Genomic DNA, 27,760 nt, shown 5'->3' with positions numbered 1-27,760 from the left:
AAAGGAGTTTCAATTAAATATAAAACCACACATAAGTATGACGATTTACTTACATATACTAAGTCTTGGTTCAGTTAAGACTACAATAAACCTTTTAGAAAATATTAGATTTTCTGGAAACAATCTTGCAACAAACTTTAAGGAACAACATCCTTTTTTTCATAAACTGCTTATGAACTCACCAGCTTTAAAGCTGATACTCTTTCAAAAACAACTTGTATTCTCAGGTATTCAGTAATACAGGTAACCACAAGATTTTGAAGGCAAGACGCTAAGGCGCAGATTTTTGTACTATTTTGACATCATATGTAATTAATTTGGAAACATGTATTTTTGCAACGATGTAACCTTTTAAATTATATTTATGATGGTTGTGTTTACTTTCTTCACTATGGTTATGATACTGAGCATGACGTCCTCCGCCCCCGAACGTTTCCGCCGTTCCGGTTTGGGGGTGTGACAGATTGGTATCAGAGCTTTGTTTATAGTGAACTAAGTATATCGAACCACGTAAGATATACAAACTATAAATACAACGAGACAATTTTTTTTTTCGGACGTAGCTTTTCAAAAATACTTTAAAAATTAGTATTTTTATAAAAATATACGTACAATCGCACTCATTAATTCAGTATCATATTGGCAATAACATAAAAGTATTGAGACAAGTTGGACACCATGATCCAACTTCGGGGTATGTAGTTAGATCTTGGATGAATATAGCCTGATCAACTATATTTAGCCAAGGTATGACCGACGTATGCTGAAGAAGAATCATGATGAGCAACAAGTCTACAACTTACCAAAAACCTCGAGAATCAAACATAAAAATTACTATAAGAGTATTTTAACTCAAAAAAAACTGTAATAATCACATTTTAAATTGCGATAACTAACTTCTTACACCAAAGTTTCTCGCGATATTCCTCTTATCCCTATTCTCGTACAGGCGCAATGGCATGATTTCACTTGCCGGGTGACCCCTACTTCCCCAACCAAGGGAATGCCAGTTGGATTGTGGAAGACCCAGAGGAAGATTCCGAAGAGGAACCCATGGCAAATGAAGAACCCATGGAGGATGAAGAACCCATAGAAGAGGAAGAATCAATAGACGGTGACGAGGAAGAAGACTCAGATGGAACCAACTCAGAACCAGAAGTCTACAATCCACACCCTGTCCCTATCCCTCCGCAACACTTCCAAGGCCCGACGCCCCGATGGGCCGAAAATATAAATAGGTGGAGCCGAGAGCAAGGTCAACATCCTCCCTATGGCATGCAATGAGGTTTTTACGTCCTCAACAGAGGACGATCAGCCGATAGAGCCCTTCCTATCATAGTTCACCGTGTCGCACGCCACGAGGAGCAAACAAGGATAAACATCCGCCACCTCATGGAAATTGGCGCAACCAGCCAAGTCAACTCCGTTCGTCTTCGCCGGTTGGATGATGACCACGATCGGACTCGAGACCGCACCGAGGTTCTTCGACGGGAAATGACCGCGACCTGAGCCAAAGTACAGGAGCTCCGGGAACACCGAGCCACTTTAGAAGGACGTCTGGCAGAAGCAGAACACCAAGCGGCAAAATCCAGAGCTGAAATGAGGTCAATGAGAAACTTCGTGTCTTCACTTCGTGATCCTCAGAGCTTCAACCACCGCAATTAGTGTTTGTACTGCTTGCTTCAGTTTAATCTAGTTTTGCGAATAAATATTACTATTATTTTCTAGTATTCTATGTTCGATCTCGCGATTTAAGTGTTTACACTTCCGAGATCTGTTAGGCGGTCAAAAAATTTTCCATACATTGATGTAGCATAGAACCCTTGTAGGGTCAAGTTTTCCAAATATTGTATACTAAGTTATATCAATGAAATTGACACGCTATTTGTTTTATTGGGAACATTACATCAAAATTCATAACGTGGATTATTTTCAGATTAAATTTACTGGTGGTCAATCTATGATTGCTTGATGTATAAATCAAAGTTATATATATAATTAAAACCATGTCGACCTAGAAATGGTGGTTCCGCCTTGGATCCTGTTCCTTGCTTGGTTGTCGGCCCAGGGCAGACCCATTAGATTCGAAAGTTTATTTAATCTTAATTATATGTAAAAATTATACATCAAACGATTGTTGGATGGGCCCGGTATAGATACTATCACAAACATTTCATGAGAATCAAAACTATCAAAAATTCATAAAGTCTATCTATAGACCTCTAATATGAATGGATTCTTACAATATCTTTACAAGTTAGAATCATGATGCATATAAAGAACTAATAATGTTTAGTTTTAACTCTCGACTTGTGAGTGTTATCGAAGACTTATTGTCCTTTCATTCTTGTTATGGCAGAAGATGCCACCTCGTAGAAATCCTAGACGTGCCAACACAGCAGGGACTGCAGCACCGCAACCGCCACCACCCCCTCAGTTCGACCCAGTTATGTTCCAGGATGCCGTAACAGCCGCAGTAGCAGCCACTGTCACACCCCAAAACCGGAACGGCGGAAACGTTCTGGGGCGGAGGACGTCATGTTTAGTATCCCAAGTCATGCATCATAGTAATCGAAGTAATAAACAACCATTTCATTAGAAAGGAAGTGTTTACAAAGTATGTGATTCACATAATATAGAATACATAGAAAATAACAAAAAGACATGAAGCTATACTGCTCCATCTTCTGAATCCCAGTGCGCGAACCTGTCTACTGGTCTCCTGAGAATACAAGTTATTTTGAAAGCGTAGATCAACATTTAAGCTGGTGAGTTCATAAGATTTTAGTGATGTAGTAAGTAGTAAGAAAGTTTGTAGAAAGTTTTAGTAAGTTGTAGTAAGTTCTGTTTAGAAAAGTTTGCATGTTCCTCCAGAAAATCCTATATTTCCTGCTTTGATGAACGATAAGTAAAAATGACCCTATAGTCCTTTGTATGAGTATTAAATGGATACAAGTTATATAAAACCCAGAGTAAACAAACAATCGGTTGTGTGTATCTGCCCTAAGCCCACAACCAAACAAGGAACAGGAAATGAGGCGGAAGGCACACATCCCATTGTTTGTGAGATCATCGTTGTATATAACCCCTGCGTATTCACTCGGTAATCACGGAGTTAACTGTAATAGTTCCTTTATATTTGATGAAAAGATTCTTTAAGAAAACCCTTATTTCTTATAATAAAATGATAACCACAGCAGTTACTTCTATAATCACTTAGTTTATACTAGTTATATATAATCTAATATCGAACAGATAGTTAATTGTGTGAATCTGCCCTAAACCCACAACCAAACAAGGAACAGGGAATGAGGCGGAAGGCACACATCCAACTACCTATCGGATATTAATTATATATAACCCTGGTGTATAAACTAAGGTATTATAGAATTAACCACCTAAGGTCCTTTAAGTTTTACTAGTTTAATAAAATGGATTAAACCCTTTACTAGTTAAGTTTCTAGTTTTGTATTCCAAAAGTTCTTCATTTGAAAAGTATGTTTTGTACTAGAAAACGGTGCATTGAATTAGTGTCATGTGACCTGACCCATACATGGTACCCCTTATGATTACTTGGTGTATACGGAACATATATATAACTAAGCTCGGATAGATAGTAGGCTGGGTGTATCTGCTCTAAGCCCACAACCAAACAAGGAACAGGAAATGAAGCGGAAAGCACACATCCTACTACCTGTCGGACCCGATTAATATATACCCCTGAATGCAGATACTAAAGAATCATAAAGTTAGCATTATAGATCCCTTTCTACTGAATGTGCTAGACTTGACTGTTCTGTGTGTCGTTTGTAAAATGTAAGTTTTCCCTAGTTTATAACTATCTTGACTCGAAAATAGTTTGCATTAACTTTCAAGTGGAATTGTCACTTATTGAAAGTAATGGGAATTTATAAGTACGCAGTTGTCTTTTGAATTGACATCCTGTAGTACTAATTACCTTAAAACATGTTTGTTTTAGTATGGTCGTAATGTGAAGGGTAGTACCCATACTATATGCTCTCCCTGTCAAGAGATTTTGGGGACCAAACGCGACTGTAGCAAACAATTGCTAATCGTGTATTTCACATTAAAGTTATATGATCATGTATACCCAATTTAACTATCACCTTTTGTTAAGAACAATGAGTTAGTGATTCATTGGTATAATTAGATCCTGTAGTTGTTCTATGCTATAGCATCTTAGTATGTTCATTCTGTATAGTATCTTAGTATGTTCTCTTTGAAGTATTGCATCTACTTCCTTGTTTCTCTTTATGTTATCGTGTATTGTATCTACCTCCCTGTTTCTCTTTATGTTATCGTGTATTGTATCTAGTATGAACTGAACCTCTAAACTATACCCCTTATAATTTACTAGTATTTTACTTGAACTGTTATTGAAAAGACTCATTTTACTACTAAGTTATGCTTGTACTTAATAACGGAGTTTGGTTAAACTATAAAGTAACATAACTTTAAAAGAGTTTTTGAAATGTTTTGACTACTTATAAATGACATAAGTAATCTTTTGAAAATGTTTATAACAAACAATTACACAATTATCATTGTGTTCAACTTGTATTCCCCCCCTTAAAAGCATTTAAAACAGTTTAAATGATTGATTACGAGGTATGAACTCACCTTATGTGGGTGATTCAAACGAATATGTGCGTAAGGATGAGAAGTTCCACGAATGAAGTCCCGAGATACAACAAGTCCTGAATGACATATATTGGCATGAATATAGTGTTTATAAGCAACTATATGAAAGGAAACACCTTCCGGGACTAGGAAACACTTGGAATGAAGTGTTGGAATCACATGTGATTCATCTAAGGGAAGTGTACGGCCACTAAGAGGAGTTTACGACCAAAATGGCATGACCAAGGGAGTTCACGGCCATGTGTTCACAACCCTATGAGTTTACGGCCAATGAGTTTACGGCCTCATGAGTTTACGGCCGTAAACTCATGCTACTTTGTGCATATGGGTGATTTGAAGGTCTTCCAAGCATTGAGGAAGGGTTCTAGGTTCTTGTCCATGCCTTAGGAAGTGTTTAAGGTCCAAATTCACTACAAACTAGGGTTTACGGCCAAGGAAGATTCTCTTGGCCGTAACCACCTCATGTTCTTGGGAAAAGCTTGATTTCAAGGTGCTAAGCATGAGTTCCTACTAGATATCAAGTATAGGGAAAGAATAATCACCTTTGAGAGGCTTTATGGAGTTCACGGCCACCAAGAACAAGTGTGTGTTCTTGGTGTTCTTGGTGAAAGATGAAGATTATGAAGATCTAGACAAAATGGATGTTTTCATGGATGAATCAAAGGGTGATACTAGATAAGAAGATGTATCAACACATAGATGGAAGGAATCACCTACATTTTTGGAAGAAAATGAAGATCCTTGATGATAGTTGAGAGAAAAACCCGAATTCTTGGATTGGAAATGGTAAAAGTGTTGGAAAAAGGCCAAGTTTCACATATATAGCCAAGAGTTTACGGCCACCATGAGTTTACGGCCGTAAACTCCTGTGTCTTGGCCGTAAACTCCTCATGAAAGGGGTTTATGGCTTGATTGATGGTTTGAACTTCAACTGACACATCCCTACACTTAATCCTTAAGTGTACTTGGTTTAAAACTCCTTAGAATTACCCTTAACAAGGCTAGAAGTCATTAGAAATGAGTCTGACTCACAGTTGAATTGAATGGCTGAACTTACAAGGCAAAAAATTTCAGGTTGTCACAGCCGCAATGTCCCAAATCAGCACCAATAATGCGGGTGGTGCGGGTAATGGTGCCAGAAATTCTAACCACGGGGACAGTCAGGGACGCTCGAGAGAGTGTACCTACAAGGACTTTACAAATGGCAGGCCCAAAACCTTCAACGGAAGCGGAGGTGTCATAACATTGCTGCAATGGTTCGAGAAAACCGAATCTATCTTCGAAATATGTGCATGTCTTGAAGCAAGCAAGGTCAAATTTGCAGCATGCACATTCTCTGAAAGGTCCCTTACCTGGTGGAATGGCCACATCAAAGCATTGACACTTCCGGTGGCTAATTCGATAACATGGGAAGACCTGAAAACCATGTTAATGAAGGAGTATTGCCCAAGGGGCGAGATACAGAAGTTGGAAGAAGAACTTTAGGGTATCAAAATGACAGGCTCTGACATCCTGTCTTATACCTCCAGGTTCAGCGATCTATCCATTGTGTGTCCCGGGATGGATACTCCGGAAAGCAAAAAGGTGGAAAGATACATATGGGGACTATCTCCCCAAGTTCAAGGAAACGTATTGGCCTCAACATCTGGCACAACAACTCATCGACCATAAAGCCAACCATGGCACTTTGACAACCACCCCCGAGCAGGCGAAAGGGGAAGCAACAAAAGGAAGGTCTAGAACAAAAAGAAGGGTCAACCTGCTCAAGACCCTGCCAAAAAGCAACCAGTGGTTGATGTGCACGCTGCCACAACCACTGCTACCCCAACTCTGATAAGGCAATACGTCGGGAACCTACCCAAGTGCAACAAGTGCAACTTTCACCACAACGGCGCATACCGTGAAATGCATTGCACCAACTGCAACAAAAAGGGGCACACCGCTCGAATTTGTAAAGCTCCAGTCCAAAAAAACGCACAAGCTGCCAACGTCGGATCAAGTCGAACCTGCTATGGTTGTGGAGAAGCAGTACACTTCAAGCGGGACTTCCCGAAGGCAAGAAACCCAAATCTGGTGAAGTGGGCAGAGTTCTGGTGATAGGTCATGAGGAAGTAGTTGCAGATCCAACTGTGGTCACCGGTACGTTTCTCCTCAACAATATATACGCATGCATTCTGTTCGATAGTGGCGCGGAGAAAAGCTTTGTGAGCCATCAATTTAAACACTTGCTTAAACAAAAACCACAAACACTAAAAGACACATTCAGCGTAGAAATGGCTAACGGAAAAACAGAGAACACTATAGACATTTAGACCAGGTGTACCCTCACCTTAAACGATCACTCTTTCCAAATCGACCTTATGTCGGTCACCATAAAAAGTTTTGATGTCATCATTGGCATGGATTGGTTATGCCTTCACCATGCTGAAATTCTATGTCACGAAAAGGCCGTTCGCCTTAATCTTCCAAGTGGCGAAACCCTCGTCGTCTATGGCGGCAAACCTAGCACAAACTTTCAGATCATCTTTTGTGTAAAGGCTCAAAAGTACCTCCGCAAGGAGTACCACGCCTTCCTAGCCCACGTCGTAGACAAGAAACAAGAAGTGAAAAACATCAAAGACATTCCGGAGGTCTGTAATTTCCCCGACATATTCCCGGAAGACCTTCCAGGAGTTCCCCCTGCTCGACAAGTCGAATTCCGAATTGATCTAATTCCTGGAGCTACCCCTATAGCCAAATCGCCATACCGTTTAGCCCCAGACGAAATGCAAGAATTGTCCAGTCAATTGAATGAACTGCTAAGCAAAGGTTTCATTAGGCCAAGCTTTTCACCTTGGGGAGCACCGGTATTGTTCATCAAGAAAAAGGATGGATCGTTCCGTATGTACATTGACTACCGTGAATTAAACAAACTCACCATTAAAAACCGATACCCTTTGCCTCGAATCGATGACCTCTTCGACCAGCTACAAGGAGCAAGTTTCTTCTCAAAGATTGACCTTAGATCAGGGTACCATCAACTACGAGTTCAAGAGGAGGATATTCCCAATATAGCCTTCAGAACGCGCTATGGCCACTACGAGTTTGTAGTGATGCCTTTTGGCTTAACGAATGCACCCGCGGTGTTTATGGACCTGATGAATCGGGTGTGTCGACCTTACTTAGACAAATTCGTGATTTTCTTCATTGATGATATACTAGTCTACTCCCGGAGTGAGGAAGAAAACAACGAACATTTACGTCAAGTCCTGGAGACACTGAGGGCGGAGAAATTGTACGTAAAATTCTCAAAGTGCGAGTTCTGGATTCGAGAAGTGGATTTCCTCGGAAACGTAGTCAGCAAGGAAGGAATACATGTGGACCCTTCAAAGGTCAAGGCAATCGAAAGTTGGGCAGCACCAAGAACACCCATAGAAATCTGACATTTTTTAGGACTCACTGGTTACTATCGAAGATTCATTCAAAACTTCTCCAAAATCGCAAAACCACTCACCACCTTGACTCAAAAAGGAGTGACTTTCGTCTGTAGGGATAAGCAAGAGGCTGCGTTCCAAACAGTGAAGCGAACTCTGTGCAGTGCTCTGATATTGTCATTACCAGATGGAACAGAGGACTTTGTGTTTTATTACGATGCATCAAACCAAGGTCTAGGATGTGTGTTAATACAACGAGGAAAAGTCATTGCCTACGCCTCAAGACAGCTGAAGACGCACGAGGTAAACTACACGACGCACGATCTCGAACTGGGAGTAGTAGTTTTCGACCTAAAAATCTGGAGACATTACCTCTACGGCACCAAGTGCACTATCTTCACCGATCACAAAAGCCTTCAGCATATCCTCAATCAAAAAGAACTCAACATGAGGCAAAGAAGATGGGTGGAATTACTAAACGATTACGAATGTGAGATTCGTTATCACCCAGGAAAAGCCAACGTGGTTGCAGACGCTTTGAGCAGAAAGGAATACTCGGGCCGCCGAGTAAAGGCGTTAACCATGACCATCCATTCACACCTGTACGCACAAATCAAAGAGGCACATGAAGAAGCCTTAAAACCATAGAACGTGACAGGTGAAGCATTGAGGGGAATGGACAAAAATCTTGAAGTCAGGGATGACGGGGTTCGTTATCTCATGAACCGGATCTAGACACTAAAATTTGGTGGATTCAGGGACGTTGTCATGAACGAAGCTCATAAAAATCGTTACTCCGTGCATCCCGATTGAGACAAAATGTACTTAGACCTCAAGAAGCTGTATTGGTGGCTAAACATGAAAGTCGAAATAGCTACCTTTGTGGGTAAGTGCCTGACTTGCGCCAAGGTTAAGGTGGAGTATCAAAAGGCCTCGGGACTACTTCAACAGCCAGAGATACCCAAGTGGAAGTGGGAGTGGATTACAATGGATTTCATTACCAAGTTACCTAAGACAACGGGTGGACTTGATACCATTTGGGTAATCGTCGACAGATTAACCAAATCCGCACACTTCCTACCAATAAAGTAGACATACAAAATGGAGAAACTAACAAGGATCTACATTAAGGAGGTTGTGCGACTTCACGGAGTACCGATATCCATTATCTCCGATAGAGATAGTCGGTTCACGTCATGGTTCTGGCAGTCACTGCAGAAATCTATGGGAACTAAACTGGACATGAGTACAGCCTACCACCCACAGACCGACGGGCAGAGTGAATGAACCATTCAAACGTTAGAGGACATGATAAGAGCTTGTGTGATAGACTTAGGTAAAGCTTGGGATGCTCATTTACCCCTTGTCGAATTCTCATACAATAATAGTTATCACACGAGCATCAAAGTTGCTCCATTCGAAGCCCTCTATGGCCGTAATTGCAGATCACCCATGTGTTGGGCTGAGGTGGCCGATACGCAACTAGAAAGAGGGCAAGTTCCTAACGGTGCACTCACTGGCCCAGAGATCATAAGGGAAACAACGGAAAAGATTGTCCAAATTCGAGAACGAATGAAGGCTTCGCAAGACCGACAAAAGAGCTACGCGGATAAGAGAAAGAAGCCTTTGGAGTTCCAAGTTGAGGATCGAGTACTACTGAAAGTATCACCTTGGAAGGGGTTAATACGTTTTGGAAAACTTGGGAAACTAAGTCCAAGGTATATCGGACCATTCGAAATCTTCGCCAGGATTGGCCCGGTGGCATACAAGCTACGATTACCACAAGAACTCAACAACGTTCATCCTACCTTTCATGTGTCGAACTTAAAGAAATGTTTGTCTGATGAGACCCTTGTCATTCCTTTGGAAGAAATTGAGATCAATGAGAACCTCCACTTCGTAGAGGAACCTGTTGAAATCATGGATTGAGAGGTCAAATCGACGAAACAAAGCCGCTTTCCCATCGTAAAGGTCCGCTGGAAAGCAAGGACCCGAATTTACTTGGGAACGTGAGGACCAAACGAAGAAAAAGTATCCACATCTATTCCCCAACCCTTGAAGTCCCACTCAAAATGCAAATTTCGGGACGAAATTCTTTCTAACGGGGGGATAATGTGACAACCGGCAATTACAAGTCAAAGTCAACAAGTCAAACCGATCAAACTTAACTAGTACTTTTATGTTAAAAGTTATTCTATGTATGAAATTGGGCATTTTTATGTCAAGAATTCAAGTGTCTCGGAGATTTTATGTGTTTAGCAATGTAAAACCCTAAGAAGGGAGTTAAATGCACCAAAACACGACTATGGAGTCTTTTGGGAACTTAAAATAATCATAAACAAAGCATAAAGAGGTTCACGAACCTTGCATTGCGAGTCTATACACTAATAATGACTAGAACCAAACCTCTCCCAAATCGCTCTCAAAATCTCTCTCAACTTTCTATAGTCATCCGGGTCATCCCGACCCTTAACTTAGTCAAAAACCACTTGAATCGGGGAGTTAAATTGAAAAACAGCTAATTAGGGTTGAAACTCCTAGGTACCGAACTCATAGGAACCGAACCCTAGGGAACCGAAACTAGGAGAACCGAACCCAAAAGAAGAACCGAAGTCAGCAGAACTGAAACCTCTTTCAAACCGAAATGAATCGAGCCTTCGGCATTTCGCTTCCTTTTTACCTTCGGTCCGGATTAGATCTTCGGGACGAGACTTACTTTCGCTCCTATCACCTTCGCATGCTCCAAGGACCGAACCCACTTTCAGTCTCAACACCAAGAACCGAACCTTCGCAGGTTCGCCCCTTCTTGTCCGGTTTTCGACTGCTTTCGCCTGTTAAGCCCGTTTTTGACGGAGATTTTTCACCAAATTCATATTTTTATCATTTTAAACTCCCTAAACTCATATTTTATTCATATCTCAAGGAATTATTAATTATAAAATCATTATTTTCATTAAAGGAAATATCTAAGGATATTCTACCCCACAAGTGGGTCAAGTGTGCCCACTTGCCTCCATGTGTTACCTTCTCATTAGCCCAACCCTATCCACATCACACAAACCAAGGCAAACATCCTCTCATCTTTGCAACTTGCTCCAGCAACCTTCTATATAAGGGAATCCCTGGAGGATATCTTGATTTACTTTGATCATTTCCAAACTTTTGCACTTTTCTTACCCCTCAAGAAAGCTTCTTTTGTCCCTACTTCCAGCCTCTTTTTGAAGGTGTTCTTGAGCTATTACTTCACTTTTTGGTAAGTATTTTATTTAAACTCAAGTGTTATTCCATGTTTTCATAACATCCTTGAATCATCTACACACATTTTAACACCAAAACTCGTTCTTAGGATCATCCAAAATTTCACGTGTTCATCAAGTGTTCTTGACTTGATACTCCTCATCTTCAACCTTCCACTCTTCAAGAAATCACTGGAGGTGAGTTCATACCCCTACATTTTCCAGTTTTCTTTAGTTTTCAGGGGGGGGGGGAATACAAGTTAAAACACCAAAACATATTTAAAACTTAACTTGACAGCTTACAACAGAAAAGTTGTGACCTGTTCACGAACTGTTTAAACCGACTTAAACTTAATATTTTTCAAAACTGTACAATATGAAAGTAGCTCAGGTTTATACCTTTCTAAGGACTACTCGAACGTATTCATACGATTTTTCTATAATTTATGGCGATTTTTACAAAACTGCCTATCACACAGCAACAAAATCGGACCAGGCTGTGAAGATGAACATTTTCACACTGCTTTGAGACAGCCAAAAATTATAAGAAAATTTATGAACACAATAAACTCTTTTTCCAAATTCGCAGAGTTTACGGATTCAGTTTTTGACTTACGATGATTTTTATATAAATATTCTAAAACAGGGACGGTTAAGGGTAAAACTGTCAAAACAAGTTTAAGAGTTATTCACACCTTGTAACATGTTGAGCAAGGTGTGTAAGATTTACACATAGTATTTTCGATGTCATTTTTATTGAAATACAAAGTCATGCATATCAAGGTTTCATTAAATCATAAAACACTCTTGATAAACTATAATAGGTATAGTTTGAACACCTTGTTTAACAAAGAAACGGCAATACAATCGATTTACAAAATGGGTATTTTATTACAAACTATGTGAACTTGTTAATGAATAAAATTGTGAGACATTCACCTTCAGGGTACTCTTAAGTACCACAGAAAAGTCTTGTAGTTATAACCAGAATCTCTTGTAGGGAGAGCATGATAGTTGTGTATAGATCTATATTGAGTCTGACAAACTCGCACCTAAGCTGCTTGCAACAGCTAGACCGGTAGGTCTGGGTGACAAATGTCATAACATTCCGACGCCTGAAGAACGTCGAGTACGAGGCCTTCGATTTTTAGCATGATTATAACAACTCACATGGGGAATTAACAAAACACACAGTTCACGGGGATTTAAGAATCTCACAAAAAGGAGTTTTAATTAAATATAAAACCACACATAAGTATGACGATTTACATACATATACTAAGTCTTGGTTCAGTTAAGACTACAATAAACCTTTTAGAAAATATTGGATTGTCTGGAAACAAACTTGCAACAAACTTTAAGGAACAACATCCTTTTTTTTCATAAACTGCTTATGAACTCACCAGCTTTAAAGCTGATACTCTTTCAAAAACAACTTGTATTCTGAGGTATTCAGTAATACAGGTAACCACAAGATTTTGAAGGCAAGACGCTAAGGCGCATATTGTTGTACTATTTTGACATCATATGTAATTTATTTGGAAACATGTATATTTGCAATGATGTAACCTTTTAAATTATATTTATGATGGTTGTGTTTACTTTCTTCACTATGGTTATGATACTGAGCATGACGTCCTCCTCCCCCGAACGTTTCTGCCGTTCCGGTTTGGGGGTGTGACAATCCACGTCTCAAGATGTCTATGATCCAAATTGGAAGTCTGCCATGGACTCTAAAATGGTTACCCTCAAATCTAGGCACACTTAGGATCTTGTTCTTCTTCCTACTCATTCAAAGATCGTTGGTGGGCGATGGCTTTATCGACACAAATTTGACTCCAAGGGCAATCTTGATCATTTCAAACGTTGCCTTGTTGGTCAAGGGTTCTCTTAGCAGCCAATCTAGTCTAGACTCTTATGACACTTTTAGTTCGTTCGTTAAGCGAGCTACCGTCCACACTATCCTTAGTATCGCTCTCTCTTTTCACTATCCCAATCATCAACTCTATGTCAAAAATGCATTCCATCATCTTGATATCAATGAAGAGGTTTACATGAAAAAAACCTTCAGGGTTTGTCAACCCTCAATTCGCTCATCATGTATGTCGCCTTCGCAAGGCACTATATGTTGTGAAGCAAGCCCCTCGTGCGTGCTACCACATCTTTGCCATCTATATCTCCTTGGTTGGTTTTCGTAGTAGTCATTCTGACACCTCTCTGTTTATCTTTCATCATGGACAAGAGACCATATAGCTTCTTTTGTATGTTGAGACATCATTCATACCGCTTCTAATTAGTCTCTTACCAAGAGAATCATAGCTCAATAGTTGTCTGAATTTTCTATGGTTGATCTTGGACCTCTCTCGTTTATCCTCAACATTATTATTTCTTGGTCTACTCTGGGTATATTCCTATCTCAATCAATCTTTGCTAAATAGATTCTCTCCTGAGCTTATATGACATTTTGTAACTCTTGAAGCACTCTTATGAATTCCAAACCTAAGCTTTTTGCTCATGGAAAGCTTGTGTCACACCCCCAATCCGGAACGACGGTAAAGTTCGGGGGCGGAGGACGTCATGCTCAGTATCACAACAAATGTAGAATAGTAAAACAAGCAACCAAAACCATTACATTAATATTAAAGAGTTTACAATGTATTCGATTCACAAAAGATTGAGTTTAAAAATAATTAATAAAACAAAGATATGAAGCTACTATACTCCATCTTCTGAATCCCGGAGCGTGTACCTGTCTACTAGTTTCCTGAGAATACAAGTGATTTGGAAAGTGTATCAACATTAAAGTTGGTGAGTTCATAAGAATTTTTGTTAGAAAAGTTATACTCAATGTTCTTTAGAAAAGTTCGCCTGTTCCTCCAGAAAATCCTATATTTTCTGATATTATGCATGATAAGTAAAAATGACTCTTAGAATTCCTTCTATGAGTATTAATAAATACAAGTTATATACAATCCAGATCAAACAGACAATCAATTGTGTGGATCTGCCCTATGCCCACAACCAAACAAGGAACTGGAAATGAGGCGGAAGTCACACATTCCACTATTTGTTAGATCCTCATTGTATATGACCCTGACGTATTCACCAGGTGCTTATGGACTTAACTGTAATAGTTCTTTAATATTTGATGAAAATATTCCTTAATAAAATCATATGTTTTCTTAAGTAAAATGGTAACCACAATAGTTCCTTCTATAATCACTTAGCTTATACTATCTATATATAATCTAATATCGAACGAACAGTTAAATGTGTAAATCTGCCCTAAGCCCACAACCAAACAAGGAATAGGAAGTAAGGCGGAAGTCACACATTTCACTGCCTATCGTATATTAATTATATATAACTCTGATGTATAAACTAAGGAATTATAGAATTAACCGTTTAAGGTCCTTTATGTAATACCAGTTTAATAAAAAGTATTAAACCTTTTCTAAATAAGTTTCTAGTTTCACTAAATCTATTATGAAACATTGTTTTCAGTAATAAATGTTATTGTTTTCAGAAAGTTCTATCGAAAACTGATTACCTTTAAATAACAATGTTTACCATAGAAAATCCTATATTTTCTATAAAACCGACTGGTAGTCTTACTCGTTCCAAGACCGAAAACTACAAGTATTTACTTTAATGATATCTAGTTCTGTGGATTAGTTACTCTGGATGAAGGTTTGTTTACCCTGAAACCCTGATACATCGATACTACCCTCCTATGATCACTTAATACATACGAGTTGTATATAACCGAGATCAAACAGACAGTTGAATGGGTGAATCTGCCCTAAGCCCACAACCAAACAAGGAACAGGAAATGAGGCGGAAGTCACACATTCCACTGTGTACCGGACTTTAGTTTTATCTAACCTTATTCTATATACTGAGTACCATATAGTTAATATCCCTTGTGAAAGTTTAGAAAAAGTATATTACTACGTAAATATATCATTATTTCTCCTTGTGAGTTATAAGACCATACTGATTGATATGACAAGAATCGGACATCGATATCGTTTTATGACGTTTGTCACCCGCAGACCTGCCGATCTAACTGTAGCTAACAGTAGAGGTGAGGGATTGTTAGTCCCATATAGATCTGTACACAAACTCGCGCTCTCCCTCGGAGAGACTCTGGATCATAAAGGTGGACTTCTACTGGTACTTAAGTAAGTACCGAAGACGCGTCTCACAAACTAGATTAACGACTTTACAAGTAATAATGCGAAAACCTTTTTATAAACAACTGATAGTTTTGTAAAAAGATTCATATGATCCATAAATATATTTATCATAGTTTATAAGTTTATTTCCATGTTTTAACATGTTTCATGTTCTTAATCATATTGAAAGCAAGATATCGAAATAAGTATAATTACATTTATAAACACAAGATTTCTTGTGTTTTACTTGTATTCCCCCCTTAAAAGCATTTAAAATCATTTAAAAAGGTATATTATAGGGGTATGAACTCACCTTATGTGAGTGATTCGATTGAAGACTGGAATATGGATGTTATACTCACGAACGAAGTCCCGTAGCACAAATGAGTCCTAAATAGCATGCAATGATACATATAGGCATTAAATTAGTGAATCTAACTACAAAGGCGATTAGGAAACAACCTAGGATGCAAGAATAACTCACCAAAGGAGTGTTTGAAGCAAGTTATGAGGCTTGAAGGGAGTTCACGGCCAAGCTAGAGGGGTTCACGGCCTCATGAAGGTTCACGGCCCTATGAAGGGTTCACGGCCCTTATGAGTTTTGCACAACCCAACTTCAAGGAAGAACACTTGAAGATATTGTTGTGTGGCAAGTGTTTGAAGATCCTAAGCTGTATTCTAAGGAGATACAAAGAAAAGGGATGTTGAAGAGTGAAATTGGTGTTCTTGATATATGATACTTAAGATAGAATGGGATGTTTGTGGCCAAGAGAAGAGAAGTGAAGAAATAAGGAACCAAACTCATATATATACATAGAGTTCACAGCCTAAGGAGGGTTCACTGCCGTGAACATGGTTTGCAGCCGTGAACCTCACTTGTTGAAGTTTATGGCCCGAATGCAGTACTCCGATCTCGTTTCCTTAGTAGTTCACTTCCTAACACACAACCCTTACATACACTAGGCTTAGAGACTTATAAGTTTGACCTTCGGTTGAAGTGTTTGACCTTACAAGAATAAAAATTTTCAGGTTGTGACAGCTTGTCTCCAACCTGACTCTCTATTGAAGTCTTAATGGTGTTGTTCAATAAGTAACACCCTGTTTCAAATCATTTTATAATTCAGGGTCGTGACCCGAAGATCAATTATCATAAGGCTTTAGGCTTTGGGGAAGGAGAGGTTTAGACCCATTTGGATATGGTTAATGTAGATTATATGATCCAAGAGTTCGACTTGTGCATTGGAGCCCAATGCTATATTGTTAAGAAGGTAATGGGTCGGGTCTTAGTGCACATTGAGGAGGAAGGAGCTCATTGGAGAAGTGTTGGTTAGCTTGGAACTTGTAGATCCAGACTTTGTTCATCTTGATCTATCTTCTCGAGGTATAAAGTTCTAATCTTGAGGACTTTTTCTTGTAGATCTAGTTTGGTGGTAATTTGTCATGTTTTGGTCCCATGGTTGTGGTTCTTGTGAGTGGAGGTTACACCAGGACCTTTGAGCCTTATATTTGGTCCTTGTTGAGGTCATTAAGTCATAAAGTTTAGATCTTGAGGAGTATTATTCTTCCATGCAAGAATTACTGACCTTTTAATGAAGTTATGAAGCTTGCGTTGCGGTTTAAGTCCCATTAAGACATGCAAAGGAGTAAAGTTGGCAACTTTATGGGTTAAGAACTTATTTAGAGGTTAGATCTGAGTTTGGACGTTTTGGTCTTAAGCATTAAGTGCTTAATGAAAGTTTTGGTCACTTGGTGGGAAAGTTGGGCGTAGATATGTGTACGCTCAACGTAATGCATGTAGTCCTCATTCTTAGGCTTAGGCGAGTTGTACCTTATTTATCAGCAAGTGGTATGCGGGGCGTACCAATCTGGTATGCAGGGCGTATGCCAGAAATCCTCTTTTGGGCCTTTTCGGCCTTGGGTCTTTTGGGATTTGGTCCATGAGATGTTGGGTCAGATATGGGAAGGGTAAAATCATTTTTTACCCATTGGAAGTATATGATATGGATTGGACCCTGGATTTTGGTGAGATTACCTTAATTTTTGATTAGGGATAATTTGGTTACGTTCAGTGTGAGGATTCCGGTAGCAGCAGCGCGTGTGTCTTGGTTGTCTCGGATTGAGGTGTGTCTCCTCCCAGTGTTTGGCGGGTCGAAGGCACCAATGTCGGCCCATGGATTATTGTTATTTGTATGCTAGCTGTCTGTGTAATTATTTCATGTGTTGTATGTATTTGTACGTATACTAGGCGGGGCTCGATGCCAGGCAGGGCCTGATGAGTGTGTTGGGCGGGGCCCTTCGCATGTTATTGACAGATCTGTACCGGGCGGGGCCCGATGAATACCGGGTGAGGCCCAATGCCAGATAGGGGGCTGATGAATATGAGGCAGGGTCCGATGTATGTTAGATATGTATGGTATGTGGTATTTTGGGGAACTCACTAAGCTTTGTGCTTACGGTTTTTATGGTTATGGTTTCAGGTACTTCCGTTTCAAAAGGGAAGGGCATGGCTTGATTGTAGCGCATGCACCCATGTTTTCGCACTTTGTGATTTTGGGATTATACTCTGATAACTATTCTTACTTTAATATGTTTTTGAATGATTAAAAAGGATAAATGGTATTTATGGTTGAATTAAAAATAGAATTTTGACCTTGTGATTTTTGGGACGTTACAAGTTGGTATCAGATGCTTGGATTGAGGGATTCAGGCATACTCTCGGGTGTGTCTGAAGTCAAACTAAGGTTTTGGTAGATTTTTCATAAAAATAAATGTTTTATTACACGATTTTCTAATAAAACAAAGGGGTGTGGTGCGTGCAATCAGCCGAGCCCAAGTAAGTATTCCTAGAATACCCATGCATGTTTGTTATGCTATATGTTATGAGAATTGCAGGCTAGATTAGGGCTAAGGATCTGCTCAGGATTTCATGTTAGGAGAGATGCCGTATATGCATGTTGTTTGAGATTTAGTATTGCATGCTAGTATGGGTTTCAGATGATTGGATAGAATTGCTTGATTAGTTGGTACATTGGTTAGATTTTCTGATGTCCGAATGTTGTGTGCTTTGTAATTTGTGGAACCCTTAGAGATGTGAGTTAACTATTAGGTGAATAAGTTAAGTCACATGCTGTATAGCCTGGATCATCTCAAAGTAACGAATTTGGCTCTATTGCGCAACTCTCATTTGAGTCTAACCGTTGCAGGGTTGAGTCTTTTACTAGAAGGATTATCTAAGCTTTGTTGCATGTAATTGTATTCATAATGTAGTTAGTTGGCATTAGTGGGAGTTCTTCAGCAGCTAATGATAGGATGAGGTTAGGGATCTAGGAGAGCCTATGAAGCTCTTTAGTGGGTTAATTGCATTATTTAGCTGGTATTTGGAGTACTAGTTGAGAAGGTGACTTGGAGGATTCGGGATGATTCTTGAGGAAGGTATGGATAGGTGTGGAAGTTAGTATTGGGCCCGTACTACTGAAATCACAGGATCTATACTCGACTCGAGGAGAGTAACGGAGAATCTAGGAAGCATGTGAGATGAGGATTATTTGAGCATGTTCTCAACATTATACGTATGCTTTTCAGAATGGTTATGAACACATATGGAGGAGGTTCAGGTTCTATTTTGGGATCAGGTGCTAGTACCAAGCCGATGGATGAGCATATATGGGAGTTCATCTCGTCGGACATCACCTGCGGTATTTTGGAGTAGACTCCTGTGATGTTTGGTACTATTAAAGAAGGGATCATTGAACTTTTGGATGATCTTCTCGAGGCTTTTTGGGTCGAGATTGCAGTAGGACAGTTGGGGGCCCATAGGCAGCTGAAGGCTTATGGAGCCCTAGAATCTTTAGGAGAGGAGGATCCTATTGCTAGCTCTTGTCATGAGGGATTGAAGGTGGGTTATGCATCATGCGTTCTGGGGGATCGATTCCATGACTGTATTGCCACTGAGATTTCGTGAACTTTACACGAGGCGTTACTCGACATTTTTGGTCATATCACTGACATGCTAATTTCCAAGTTTGAGGATCGGACCTCGGCCATGCAGGAAGTTGATGGGATGGTCGAGGCGACTTGGGAGCAGGAGCTTGGTTTGGAGAGGCAACTGCGAAAGAGGAGGGGACTCATGATCCGACTCATCTAGCAACATCTAAGCAATTTCATGTTGACATGTTTAGTGCTAGAGGCCCGAGGGGCCACGAAATTATGCGAAGGGTGAAGGAACACATGAGCATGTGTGCTGCAAGTCCAAATGCGGCAGGTGCGGATGGAAGGGCCACCTTCAACAAGAATGCACCCTGGTGGTAGAATTGTGTCATTGTTGTCCTCAACCTAGCCATATCAGGGAAAACTGCCCACGTTTAGTGGTTGGGGTGACTCAGGTTCCTTCTCAAGTGCTTCTGCAGGAAGGGGGAGCAGAATCCTAACACACTACAGGTATGAATCGTATTCTTATCTTTCACTGTTTAATCATTATGCTTATAATGTCATGTTGATGTGTGTGAAATGTTATGCTCTGATTATTGAAGAATGGAAGCAACTGTATGAGTAACATAGTTATTTTATCCGAAAGTTGTCATATTCTATTTTGCATACTGTGGGACATGTTTAGAGGAGGATTGAGTATTCCGCTTAGGAGACCAAAAATCGATCTGGTCTTTGGTAGGTATCAGCGAGAATTCAAGGAATTCGCAAGGTAGGCATGTCGGGTTTGTATGTAGGATGTGTAGGGGTTTTCATGTTTTCGAGGTAGTAAGGAATTGGTTCGGTCATGGGTGTAAGATCGATAGTCTTCAAGTTCACACCTTCGAAGCGGGGTCAGTTGCATGTTTGCAGGGGAATCGCTCTAGTTCAAGTAAGTCATGGAACGGGTTGGGTACCTGTTTCGATAGCTAAGATTTTGTTCATCGTAAACTGATCAGTCGCCAAGGAATTGTAGTGGATTCAGCGGAAAGTGCTTAAGGATCTTGAGATTCGTTGAGGTATTAGAAATGATCACCCGATCTTCGAATGTATAAGCGTTAGGATTAGCTGGTCAAGGAAAGCTAGCTATTGTAAATCTCAGGTTGCCGACTACTACCATCAGTAGGGAATGAGCAGTGGTCATCTATCACTCTTAAGTAATGGGAAAGTGTTATTCGCATGGGTTGTGTCAGCCATTGGAATTGTCAGTGGAAATCGAATGGTATCTATTGGAAAACGTTGAGTACAATGATCCTTCGGAAAGTGAGTTGTTTTGTATGGGTGATCTGTTTGTTTCAATTAGGAGTTTAGTTGTGCTTGTCGTCAGATAGAGTTGTGAGATGTTTCGTAAATCAAACAATTATGGGATGGGCAAGGTGTAGTTATATCCAAGTAGGGGAGAACCATTTAGATGTCCAAGGATAGAATCAGGTCCAGAATAAAGGAGATTTTCACCTCCTAGTCGGGGGGGGGGGGGGGGGAGCCAGCTCAAGTGGCAGTCTGGATAGAGGTTGTGTGAGGTTGAGAGTCCAGAAGCTTTCAACATCAGATTAGCGCACTCATAGTAATGCATAGCAAAAACGTGGGTGGATCCAGGTCGAGGGTTGTGTTAGAGTCTCCCTGCCAGTTCTTATCTGATGAAGGCTTTGGGGTTTGAAGCATGACCCAGACACCTGATTGGGATACAACAATGTGGTTTGACTCATGAAGATCACAGTTGGCTTGGTAGTAGACAGTAGGACCATAGGGTGGGTCCATGGCAGTATGGAAGTGTTAAAAGACTACGGGGCATCCGTAGCATTCACAAGGTTCACAGGTGTGGGAGTGTTGAAAGACTACGGGGCATCCGTAGCATTCACAAGGTTGACAGGTAGTTATGCAAGTGTTGTAAGACTGTGGTGTAACCGTAGCATACACAAGGATTATAGGCTATCAGGGAAGTGATGTAAGTATGCGATGTAGTCGTAGATTTCACCAAATTGAGGTAGGCCATGGTAGGAATGGTCGTTAGGCTGAAAGAGGATCAACGCATGCCTGGGTCGAGTGGGACAGTATTGCCAGAGGGTTACTCTTTGTTTGGGATGAGGATCGTTGGAACTGAGGCGAGGCTAGGATTGTATAACATTCGATAGGGTGAGACATGTGGGTGAGGCCTGTTCGATTGTGTAGACTGGGTGAGATCAGTGGATGAGGACCATATGGTTATGATAGTGTAGGTGAGACCCGGTGGAAATTGGTTGGAGAAAGGTATTGGATAACGTTTAGAGTGGGATGACTCTGTGGTCAGAAGTTGATATTCGTGTGGTGGTTAGGCTAGGGTAGCCCTTATTAGTTAGATTCATAGTAGGAGCCTGGTGGTGAGACTGGGTGTGAGACTGTCAGACTCAACGGTCGATTGGGGATTTGATGCCTCAGTTTAGAGGAACGTTACCGTGGATCGGAAAATTCCAGATAGAATGCAAGTGTAAGTATTTAGATTTTGGGATAGGAGTTATGTATCAGGTTGGCAAATGCATGAGACTCGCGTTGGGAGTCGTCCTTGTATATATAAAAGTTCTTTTCATCAGCAAGTTATGTTTAAGGATTCTGCCTGCTAAAGGTATAAGTTGGATAATATAGGATCAAAAGGATGTTTTTCAGTTCAAATTGCAATAAGAGGTCCTAGTGATTGTGTGTCAAGATGGCCCTACCTGTGTGCAGGTTAGGTAAAGTTTTCGGGGTTTCGGAATTATAGCAATGAAGTGTTGGTTTATCAGTTAGTGAATCAGTAATTTGTTCACCATTGGGGTGTATGAGTTCTATTTAGGATGGGTTTTAATGGTAGCATTGCAAGGTAGCTATGAGTGTGAGTCAATTGTAACATCCATAAAATCAGAGTAAATTTTAATTTTTCAAAAACGTCCCAGTAACCATAAATGTTTACAAAACCACTATTTCAAAGGTTTATCCTATAATCAGAGTTTCCCCAAAATACAGATTCATAAAACCAAAAGGATGTGCACGATCATGCATTTGCTTTTCTCAATCCACTGAAGTACATGAAACATTAAATTGAAACCGTAAGCACGAAGCCTAGTGAGTTTCTGCAAAGTACCATCACACGACATAAAAACAACAACATGCATACATGATCCTTTAGCATTACTGGACTGCCTCGCAGGCCTAAAGACTATCTGGACCGCTCTTAGAACCTTCAGCATGACTGCAGCGCCTCATTAGGCCTTCAGCCTATCTGGACCGCTCTCCGCGCCTTCGGCCTGAATGGTTCGCCTCGCAGGCCTTCAGTTTATCCGGACCGCCTTCGGTGTCTTGGCCTTCAGTCTCAGTCGATTTTCATCAACCCAGTAAACCATCACATGTCAACAGACACCATAACAATCAATAGCTAGTAGATACAGGTAGTCATAGAGATATAATAGATCACTACAACATAGCAACATCCTATATATCAGGATATAAATCTAACAAATCACTACAACACAGCAACATCCTATATACCAGGACACATATCTAATAGATCACTACATCATAGCAACATCCTATATACTAGGAACATATCTAACAGATCACTACGTCATAGTAACGTACAGTAAACCATGATATCAATCCAATGGGCCGACCTTGGTGCCTTCGACCCGTAACTACACTAAAGAAAACTCACCTTGCAGTACTAAGAATTTGTTGAATACGTCACTGCTCCGAATATCAGCTCTACCCGTCACCTATACATCAAATAGTGACCAATCTCAAACACAAATCAAAATAACCAAAATACCCTTAGGTCAAACTTGTTTAAATCCTGGTCACCGTCGGAAAAAGTCAAAAGTCAAACTTGGTCAACACAGTTGACTATGCCCAGTGTACTCACCTTGTACGCCCAGCATACACGAGTGTTGACCCAATTACGGACTGGTTAACTTAGTATGCCCGACGTACCAGGGCTATGCGCAGCGTATGCTGCCTACACTCAATCCTTCCATTAAGTGCATATTCTTTAAGCTCTTTTGCTCAAATTCCAGATCCAACCCTAAACTAATGTCCTTAACCATAACGTTTCCAACTATATGGTCTTGCATGGCTAATAAGTCCCCAACAATGGAAACCCTAACCACTTAAACCATTAATACCATGTAACTCATGCAAGGAAGGAAACTAACAATCAAGATTACATTTTTATGCTTCTAAATGCTCCAAAACGTTTGAAAGGATAGCTTTAATGGATCTAGAGCATGCCATACTCAAGAACAACATTGATTGGGGACAAGAGCACATAATAACACCACATAAGCTAGATTTAACCAAATGAGCATCAAGGTATAAAATTTATACCTTCTAGAGATGTAGGAGGGTGCAAAGCTTCCACATCCAAGGTTGTTCCAAGCTTCTATGTTGTTCTCTCTTCCTTCCTCTTCCTCTATAAACACTAAAACACCCACAAATGGCACAAGAATGCTAAAAATGAATTGGGTTTGGAAGGGTCAAAGTTGGGGCTGGAGGCTGATGAAAGAAGGATGACTTGGGACTTAAGGATTCTTAAACAAGGTCCAAACCCTAAAATTAGGGTTTGCACCCAGACCACGTATACCCAACGTACATGCATGTACGCCCAGCGTGCACACCCGCACCTCCAAAAATTTCGAAAATCCCATTAAGTGACAAAAAGGCAATCAATTCTCATACTAAGGGGTTAAAAGGTAAATACTTGAAATCGAGATGTTACAATTCTCCCCCACTTAAAACAGACTTCGTCCTCGACGTCCGCTACTGCAACTAACTCATGGTAGTGTTCCCGCATCTCCACCTCGGTCCACACAAACGATCCTCCCCGAAACCCGATCCGAACAAAAGTCGGCTCATTTAGGCGACTACCTTCCCATACTATCTTTCAACCAATCTTACGAAAATGACGCACCCCAACCAATAACGAATCCTTAACCCACCAAAATTTTCCACTGAAGAAAACCATTACAATCCTACCAAAATCCGGAAATCTAATTCCTCAACTGTCTCTCAAGCAAACAAAACTATCTCGGAACACAGTCATTACGACTTCTCTTTGTTGGATTAGGTGTCTAAGCCCATAACTATAATTGGTATGTACTTGACCCGAGAGTAGTGTGGTCCATTTTGGGTTGCATTCACCAGAACAATCTGATAGGATGGATATTTGAGAAAGAGGTTATTTATGATTTATTGATATATTATAAGTATAATATATTAATTGACGAATCATATTATTCAATTAGTATAGATCAAGAATTAATTTGGAATTAATTTAGTGATCAAAAGAGACTAATTAAATATACAGGGGCTGATTGTATAAATCAATGATACATATAGGTTCGGCTAATAATCCATGATTGATTAGTGATGGGCTAAGCTTATGTAAGGATCCATAAAGTGTTAGTCCATTACAACCCTAAGTGTAAGAATTAGGGTTACACATGACTCTTGGAATTCTAACACTATATATGTAACCCCTTAGAGCCCAAAATCGGATGCACAAGTATTATAGCAAGAGTATAGCCAATTTTAGGGTGTTCCTAAGCTCTCTCTCAAGTTCTCCAATTGTTGGTGGTGTTTAGTGAACCATTTGAGGCATCACACTTGACGTGCTAAGTTCTTAAAGGCCAAATACAACAAGCTACAACAATAGGTATTCTTCTAACTAGTTTTTATGATTCATATACCAAATTTTGTATGCTAGTTAGGCTTCATGCTTTGGAAAACAATATTGCATGTATAATTAGAGAAAACTTAGATCCAAAGCATTAGGGTTGTATGTGCACCATAAGGTTGTTATAGTGCTCAAAACCCATCAGTGGTATCAGAGCCTAGGGTAGTTTTCTATTATATTGATGCATGGTTGATTGTTTACACTTGAAGCAAAATGAAAATTGTTTCTGCCAGACTGAACTCGACGAGTTCATTACGGAACTCGACGAGTTCATGATGAACTCAACGAGTCCAAAGCCTGACTCGACGAGTTGCACTGTCTGGTGGCAGATTTTCGGGTTTTTTTTTTTGCCTAAATTGGATTAGGATGATTGCCACAAACTGTTTTATATCACAAAATTCATTTTTTCTGATATGGTATTGATTATCCTCATCCAATTAAAAGATAATTGTCAAAATTCCGAGTTAATTGTTAGTTTATATGATAAGCTAATTACTTGTAAATTGTTGATTTGATATTATCTTGCCTTATGAGTTAGATTAGATCAATGACAAATTACATGATAATTTTATTGGTTAATATTGATCTAAATGCTTTTAAAGAATTCCATAACTTGTCCTCAAGTTATGGAAAATGAAAAGTCTCATTCATAAAAATGCATTAACTCATAAGTTATGGAAACCAAGAGTTTTGAAGAGTTTCAAAACTTGCCCTCAATTTTTGGAATTTGTAAAGTCTCATTCTTGAAAAATTTAATTCTAAACCCTAGGATTTTAAAAGTTTAAAATTCAACCCTTATACTATTATAATATTAAATTTTTAATAATTATATATATATATATATATATATATGTATAAGACAAGTCAGTCTTACCGTTAGTAGGCCTCATTCACAAAGCCAATCTATAAGGGGTATAAGGATACTGCCTATAAAATGGTGGTTTAATGGGTGTCCACTCTCACCCACCGTTTCCTTGATTGGTGGAGGGTCATTAGCCGAACGGGTAGGATAAGACATTAATTCTCATTAAAAGTATAATGATAATTATAAAGTAAGTAACCGTTTTATTAAATTCCCAATCTCAGTTACTTTAGGAAAAATGTGAAAATGATGTTATTCCATGAAATTGCACTTTGCACGTTGCCAAATCGTTAGTGGAGCGTGTGTGGTTAACCGGCACACTAACTTGGACTAGTAAGGGCGGCAAAGGGTAGCTCGATGTCTGTCATAGATCAATGGATCGTGTGTGGTTTATCGACACATTGATTAGGTGATAAATGACATTGAGTGTACCAAGCACATTTGCATGGTTATTCACACCTTGTTTGTGATCCTCGGTATCCCAGTCACAAACTTGAAGGGCATAATCGAGATTTAAACATGACATTGAAAAGTTCAGTGAATCTCAAAAGAGTCTAGAAATTTTAATTCATTTAAAACTTAATAATCAATTTCATTTTTCATGGTGGAAATTAGTAAATCGTCTTTACCTACCTTCAAATATTTTGCAATTGGATTACGGCATCCCTCTTCCGAATTGTAAAATATTGTGTTGGGTCCTAGCCTTAGTATTTCATTTTGGTGTTATATTAAGAATTCTTATATAATCCAAACTTTGTCTTTCTTTTTTCAGATGTCTTCGAACACCGCTTCTGGCGCAAGCCCTTCTAGCTCTTTCTCCCTCATGAACTTGTGTAGGAGGGTCATCTTTGATGGTTTGAATTTCAATGATTGGATTCGAAACATTAGGATGGTTACTCGCTACGAGGACAAGGAATATGTCCTCGACAAAGAGCTTAAGGAGGTTGCTGAAGCCACTACTACTCTTGAAGAGGTTGCTGAATATAGGGCACATGAGAAGGACGCCACAAAGGTGTCATGCATCATGCTTGCCAGTATGGCAGCTGAACTTCAAAAGTCCTATGAGGACTACTACCCTTTCGAGATTCACCAAGACTTTATGGAAAGATACCATCAAATTGCTCGTCAGGAAAGGTATGAAATCATTGCCTCCATGATAACAACAAAAATGAAGGATGGAGAGTCCATCACGGCCCACTTGTAGAAAATGAAAATGTTTGTGGACCGCTTGCTAAAGTTTAATGTTAACTTCGATCAACAGTTGGCCATTTATATTATCCTACACTCTTTGCCTCCTTGTTATAATCAGTTTCGTATGACTTATCATATGAACAAGGAGGAGGTCACTATTAGCAAGCTTCAAGGCCTTTTGAGAACTGCTAAAAGTAGTCTAAAAGGAAATTTTGTTGTATCTACTCCAACTCCTACTGCTGCTGCCCCAGTCCTGGAAATTGGACATGGGAAAGGGAAGAAAAGGAAGGCTCCTTCTAATAGCCTCAAGGGAAAGTCTCATTATGGATCCTCTTCTGGTGGGGCCAAAGTTGGTTATGTTAATCCTTCTACCAATCCAGAAGAAGTAGAGTGCTTCTACTGTCATGATAAAGGGCACTAGAAGCGAAGCTGCCCCAAATACTTGCAGGATGTCAAGGATGGGAAGATAAAGCCCACCCATGCAGGTATTTACACTATTCTGTCTAATAACTCATCACATGCTAATTCTTGGGTCCTTGACACAGGTTGTGGTTTTCACATTTGTTCTGATATGCAGG

The sequence above is a fragment of the Lactuca virosa genome, chromosome 5, assembly GCF_052849685.1.
Source record: "Lactuca virosa cultivar CGN04683 chromosome 5, Lactuca_virosa_CGN04683_v6, whole genome shotgun sequence".
Classification (NCBI taxonomy): domain Eukaryota; kingdom Viridiplantae; phylum Streptophyta; class Magnoliopsida; order Asterales; family Asteraceae; genus Lactuca; species Lactuca virosa.
The sequence above is the reverse complement of the archived record's forward strand: the minus strand, read 5'-3'. Positions refer to the sequence as shown.